This window comes from Ammospiza nelsoni, chromosome 9 (genome assembly GCF_027579445.1).
Source record: "Ammospiza nelsoni isolate bAmmNel1 chromosome 9, bAmmNel1.pri, whole genome shotgun sequence".
NCBI classification, from domain to species: Eukaryota; Metazoa; Chordata; class Aves; order Passeriformes; family Passerellidae; genus Ammospiza; species Ammospiza nelsoni.
Window position 1 is genome coordinate 34,547,291 of NC_080641.1, and position 6,575 is coordinate 34,553,865.

Sequence of the window (6,575 nt, forward strand, 5' to 3'; positions counted from 1 at the left end):
AATTCTTCATCTCAAACAGCCACAGTGTTGCCTCCCAATGCTCCTTCCATCCCTCCCTGGACTCTTCCTCACCATTCCTGGCACTGAAGAATTTTCACTTAACAGTGCCCCAGGACATCCTTCTCCTTCTCCATTCCCTCGTGATATTCTGATGGGGTTTTGTGACTCCTCTGTTTCTTGCCACATCCACCTCTGGACAAGTCCCATCCAGTAATTTCTTCCTGCTTTTGTCAGCTTTTTGCTTCCTTCTGTTGCAGTTTTCTTTGGGTGCTTCCCATTTCCATTCTTCTCTTCTCTTCTCTTCTCTTCTCTTCTCTTCTCTTCTCTTCTCTTCTCTTCTCTTCTCTTCTCTTCTCTTCTCTTCTCTTCTCTTCTCTCTAGAAAAGCTCAGGGCATGGAAAAAAATCCAGGTAGGTTTGGAGAGATTAAATTTCCATTTAATATGCAAATTCCCAGCCTTTGTAAATTTGCCTAACTAGCAGCTCTGCTGTGCCCTCTCCCAGTGCTACAACTCCAAGGATCCACCACACTCTGGATCCATATTCACTAAAACCTCTTTTTTTATGGCCAGGAAAACACGGTATTCCTCCAACATCTTCCTTCCACATCCCTCATATTTCAGACTAAGCAGAGTACAAATAATAATTTCTAGAAAAACCCCGTGAAAATCCTGTGAGTTGGTGCAGTGCGGGCTATCTCCGGCTCCACCTGAGCGGTGCCATCCCAGGAATGTGGTGCCCAAGTGCCCTGCAGAGCCATCCTGGGCACATTTCTGCAGCTCGGAGGCACAAAGGCTCCACTGTGAGCTGGGAAATGCTGGCCCTCGGCCAAGTGGCCATTTCTTTTCTTCACTCCCTGTCATTAAAGCTGTGGCTTGCTCCAGGGCGCAGCGTTTGGCTCTTCTTAAGTGGAATTGTTAACGACCCAATTTGGAGTAATGTAAAGTGCACCCGGATTCCACAGTGACTTCTAAATCCATCTCACGTTAATGATAATCTGTAATTAATAGCTGCAATCAAAAGGAATTGTAGGGCGGTAATTAGAAATTTAGGATTAAGGTATTAGCATATAAAACGGGCCTCTTAAAAACCTCTTCTTCCAAGAGATGGCTCCCATCCCGCGGAAGAAAACAATTTTTAACTGATATGACCTTAGCCAAAGATCAAGCTACTAAAAATACTGACTTGAGGAAGGCACCAGGCTGCTGCCAGAACATCTGACGGTATTTGAAGAGTTTGCAGACAGACGTAGCAATCGCATCATTTTCTGATGACTTTGAGATTCAAGAATTACGTTTTTGAGAAGGAGTTTTCATCTCCCCAGTAACCTTTTGGGGTGGGTTTTATAAACTTCATTTATATCCCATCCCTTCCATCTGTCAGAGCACCTCAACACCAGCAGCAGTGCTGAGGTGCTCTGATAGATGGAAGGGATGGGATATAAATGAAATTCCTAACAATTTCCAGTCCTGCACTAAATGAAATCATCCCGCTGCACGTCTCCCTTTTGAGGCTGGAAATGAATGTCTGGTGGATTTGAAATCCACAGAGCCTGAATTGTTCACTGGTGTTGAAAATTTCCCTATCAAAAGCCAATTATTAACCTGCCCAGGTCTGTCAATGATGATAACACTGCAGATACAGAACAGGTAGATGTGCAGGAGTTTCACACTTTAGGAGCTGGAACAAAATTAACCATATGAAGGTTATTGGCACCCCGCAAATTCATCTCTTCATGGAGCAGCCTGGAGAGCTCCAGAGGGTCCTTCACCAGCAAAAAATGCATTTTGGACACGGTGATGACAGTTTGGAGCTATGGAGGAATCATTTAATAACTATGAAGAACAGCTGAGGGAGCTGGGGGGGGCTCAGCCTGGAGAAGAGGATGCTCAGGAGGGACCTTCAGGCTCTGCACAGCCCCTGACAGGAGGGGACAGGGAGATGGGGAACGGCCTCAGGCTGTGCCAGGGGAGGCTCAGGTTGGATATTGGGAAGAATTTCCCCATGGAAAGGTGCTCAGGACTGGAAGGGGCTGCCTGTGGTGGTGTTCACAGGGGTCCCAGAATGAGGGAAGAGATGAAGATCTGACTCCATGTTTCAGAAGGTTGATTTATTATTTTATGATATATATTATATTAAAAGAAAATTATATACTAAAACTATACTAAAATAATAGAAGAAAGGATTTCATAGAAAGCAATAGAAAGGATAATAAAATCTTGTGACTGACCAGAGAGTCTGAGCCAGCTGACTGATTGGCCATTAATTAGAAACAACCACATGAGACCAATCCCAGATGCACCTGTTGCATTCCACAGCAGCAGATAACCATTGTTTGCATTTTGTTCCTGAGGCCTCGCAGCTTCTCAAGAAAAAAAATCCTGGCAAAAGGATTTTTCATAAAACATCTCTGTGACAGCTGCCCAGGGAGGTCTGGAGTGCCCATCCCTGGAGGTGCCCAAGGAATTCCTGGCAGTGGCACTCAGAGCTCTGGGCTGGGGACGCGGCAAGGATCAGGCACTCAGAGCATCCTCCACATCTTTTCCAACCTCTGGGATTCTGGGATTCTGTGGCCTGGTAAACTCTGACCCTCTGGGTCTGCCCAGGCAAGGTTCTGGCAGAACCAGCTTTCCCTTTGCTGCCTCAGCCATGGAATCAGAGGGTTCAAGGAGCACAGCTAATGGGGAAATGCCATTGTGCAGAATTCCACCCTCCTCATCAGGGACAGCTTCATGAGGTCTGCTCTGGGGCAGATTTTATTGTGTGTAATTGTAGGCTCTTGTCATCCAAAATATTGAAAATGGCAGCTTCACCTGAGCATGGAGGCATCTTGTCAGAGTGTATTTTAACATGGACTGTTTTTTTAAATAATCCATGGAAGGTTTGTGCTGTGGGATGAGGATTAGTATCCATAGGTTTGATCTGTGCTATCACAGACTGTTAAAGGCAGCAGATTCTCCTTGAGAGACAACTGCCTTACCCAAAGAGCAGAAATGCTCAACAATTCCCCATCTCCTTTCACTTTTCCCTCACTCAACTGATTGCAGTATTCACAATTCCCACCTCTTTTGGAAAGAGAAGAATTCTAATGCAGACAGAGAGGAACTGATGTCCTGAAAATCCTTCCACATATTAAAGGTATAAGCAAAATTTGAGATATATTATAGAAATTTCAGGATGGTGCCAGCTTTTAAACAGACAAGAAAATTAGCAACTAATGGGTTGTACCCATTGCAGTTTGTCTAAATTTCCTTCAGCAGCTCCGGGGTGGGCTGTGAAAATGCTGGAAAGTGGCTGATTGCAAAATGGAATATCTGGGAGATCAGATGGAAACTGTGGGGAGCTCACAAAGGATCAGGGGAGCAGAGAATGCAAAAGGCAGAAAAGGAAGATGAGGGAGATAGAACTGAGAGGAAAAACAGCCAGGAGGCAGATCTGTGGGAAGATCCTGGAAGGGATCAGTCAGGTAGGAACCAGACAGAGGGAGAGATGAAGTGTTGGTCTGGAATGTGCAGAAAAGCAAAAAATACCGAGCACTTAGGATAATTAGCTTTTCTCCAAGTCTGTGTAGCTTTATCTGCCATTCCTGTTTCCCTGGAGTTCTGTCCAAGTGGGAGAGCTGAGGAGTTTGTTTGCTGGAGATTTTATTCCCTCTTTAAGGGGGATGTTGATGTTTCTGGTACATCTGCAGCTATAAAACGTTCATGGGTGATTTGGCCAAGAAGAGCTGCGCCTCCGTCCCCTGCGAGGCTGTCCTGCCCTGACCCTGCTGCCAGCGTGGGATAACTCCCCGTGTGTGTCTGCAGCCCTGTCTTGCCCAATCTTGTTTCTAATGTCTCGGGAAACTGGGCTTTTATCACTTCCTTAGGCAAATTCCTTCACTGGATAACAAAGCTCACTTGGGGAAGGCTTTCTGCTCAGAGTCAGCGAGAGGCTTGCAAATGGAAAACTCTTATGTTACACATGAATTCTGAACTGTTTATCTTATTATTCTGTCTTCTAACTCCTTCTCCAAACACCTCCTTGTTCTTTTTGCTGTTTTGGGTATCCTGCAGTGAGACCTGAATTGCAATCACATTCATTTTTCTATCAGGACAAAGAAATTACTCCTGATTATAGAAACAATTGTATCCATTTGGTATAGCATTGGGGTATGCCTGTGAAGGATGCACTTTGAATGCTTTGTTTGCATGTTTTAACAGGACTTATTTTGCACCTTAAAGAGGGTGGGATTTCCATCTCTGCCCCACAAGAAGGCCCATCCAGGCCATGCTCACACTGGATGTGTCCATTCCTCCTCTTAGCATCCGTCATTCCTGGTGCCCTGGAGTCTGACAAGCAGGATATCCTCATTTCCAGACGTACTTTGCTCTCTCCTTTTTTCTGCACAACAGATTTATTCCCCATTCAAATTTCCAATTATTTCTGGGCTTGATGTCACCTCAGTTATCTTTCTTTGAGTTATTGTCTCATCCTACAAATGCAGGTACAGCTTTTTGTAAACCTAACTGAAGTTTATTTAATCACAAAGGCTTTACAAGGCCTGACGTGTGAGATTCACTCCACACTTGTGCAATAGGGTGATAAAATCACATCTTGGCCAACTCCTCTGTGGGAAGTGTGTTTGAATACACTTTACTTGGCTTTTCACGGCCTGTTGTGACTTCTCATTAACTTAAACCCAATGTTTCTTCATGGGTTGGAACAGATAATTATCTTGCCAGTGTTAAGAAGAGTCATCATTCATCTGGAATTATTCCATGGATAAATAGAACCTTAACAGGATAATGGCTCTGTTTGCTGATCACATTTCTCAGGCTGACTCTTCTTCCAAACAAATCTCATTGTTCAAGGTGAAGCTGGGCATTGGGGAAATTTTAAGAAGTAAGAATGAGTTTTTAATTGACTGAATTCAAAATGCAGTTGCAATATTGAAGGGACAAGAAGAAGCAGCCTCAGGCTGTGCCAGGGAAGGGCCAGGTTGGACACCCCAAGGAATTTCCTCATGGAAAGGGTGGTCAGGCACTGGAAGGAGCTGGAGTCCCCATCCCTGGATGTGTCCAAGGAACAAGGGCTGGTGACAAGGTGGAGACTTGGCATTGATGACCTTGGAGGGCTTTTCCAACCTCAGTAGTCCTGTGGTTCTGTGATCTGATATTAAACAGATTTTTCCCCCTATTTTGAGGAGGTGGCAGGCAATGGGCAAGTCTGTGCCAGTGCCCCAAATGCTGTGAGCAAATCCCTGACTCATCCCTTCCCAGGGCTGGCTGGAACTCACCTGGAATTATCCCAGAGCCTCTCCAAGGGGAGGTGGCACCACTCTCACTTTCATGCCCAGCTATCCTGAGTCATCACAGGCAGAAATGGAATCCAGGGATGTCTCCTGCACCTTTTTTTTTTTGGATGTTTTCCCCTCCTGCACTGGGGTGGTTTGTTCCTACATGCTGTAGCTGCTCTGTGAGTTCCCTTCAATAAATAAAGTGGTTATTATGGGCACAGTGATGCTTTGCTCTTCTTTGGAACTTTAGTTGAGGAATGTCAGAAAATCAGCAGTCACCAGCCTGCAGAACTGCCACAAATGGGAAACTTTGGTCATCTAATGTGGTTTCTCCTGCAGCTGAGCTGAGGGGTGTCTGCTCTGTGAGATTCATGTTTTCAAAGCCTGGTTAAGAAAGCATCAATATGAGCACTCTGGAGTTTTAAAAACCAAAATACTGCATGTGGTCATTATGTTGTCAGTTCTGGAGTTTTAAATAACAAATGCTGCATGTGGTCACAGTGTTGTTAGTACTTTCTGTGTAATTTTGGTGAGTGTGTGGTACCTGTTGGCAGAATTGAGTTGTTTTGTGGGCTCTTGACACTGAAATATTTCCAGGTGAGCCAAAGTAGCCACAGAAAATCCATTGTGGAGTGCCAGATGTGAGTGTGTGACTGAGGAAAGCAATGTCTGTGGGTTTGAGCTGCGGACACAGGGAGGAACCACTTTGGTCCCAGTGATGCCACCTCACATCCCACTCTTGGAGGGGTTTTTGTCCCATTTCTTGGCCAGGAGAGCTGGAAGGGTGAGGAGGGACAGGGAACCAAGCATCCCAACCTCTGGCACAGCCTGGCACCCACCAGCTCCTGGGCAGTGTCTGCTCACTGGTTATTTGTCACCTACCCCCCATGACAGCAGTACTGGCACTGCATCTGCTTTTTTATCCCTAAACCCTGCATATTTAAGCCATATGGTCCCAAAAATATGGGTTAGAGAAGGGTGATGTGGGTTACACAAGCTCAGCTGTTATTTAAAAGCAGAGAGTGAGAAGGGATGGGCCCAGGGGCCAAAACGTCAGCTGGTGCCATCGGGTGCCACCGCTGGCTGTGGCACTGCCCAGGGCTGTCCCCAGCAGGGATTCTGCCCTGGTCTCTGCTCCTGGGGAAGTTCTGATGCCTTCAAAGCCCGTGTTTACACTGGGAATACTTGGCAGAGCACTGGATGAGCAGAGCTGCCAGGTGGGCTTTTAAGCCAGGCTTTATTTATAAAGAGGGCACGGGCTGGGGGTTTGTGTGACCTGGTGTTTACAATTCCTTGTG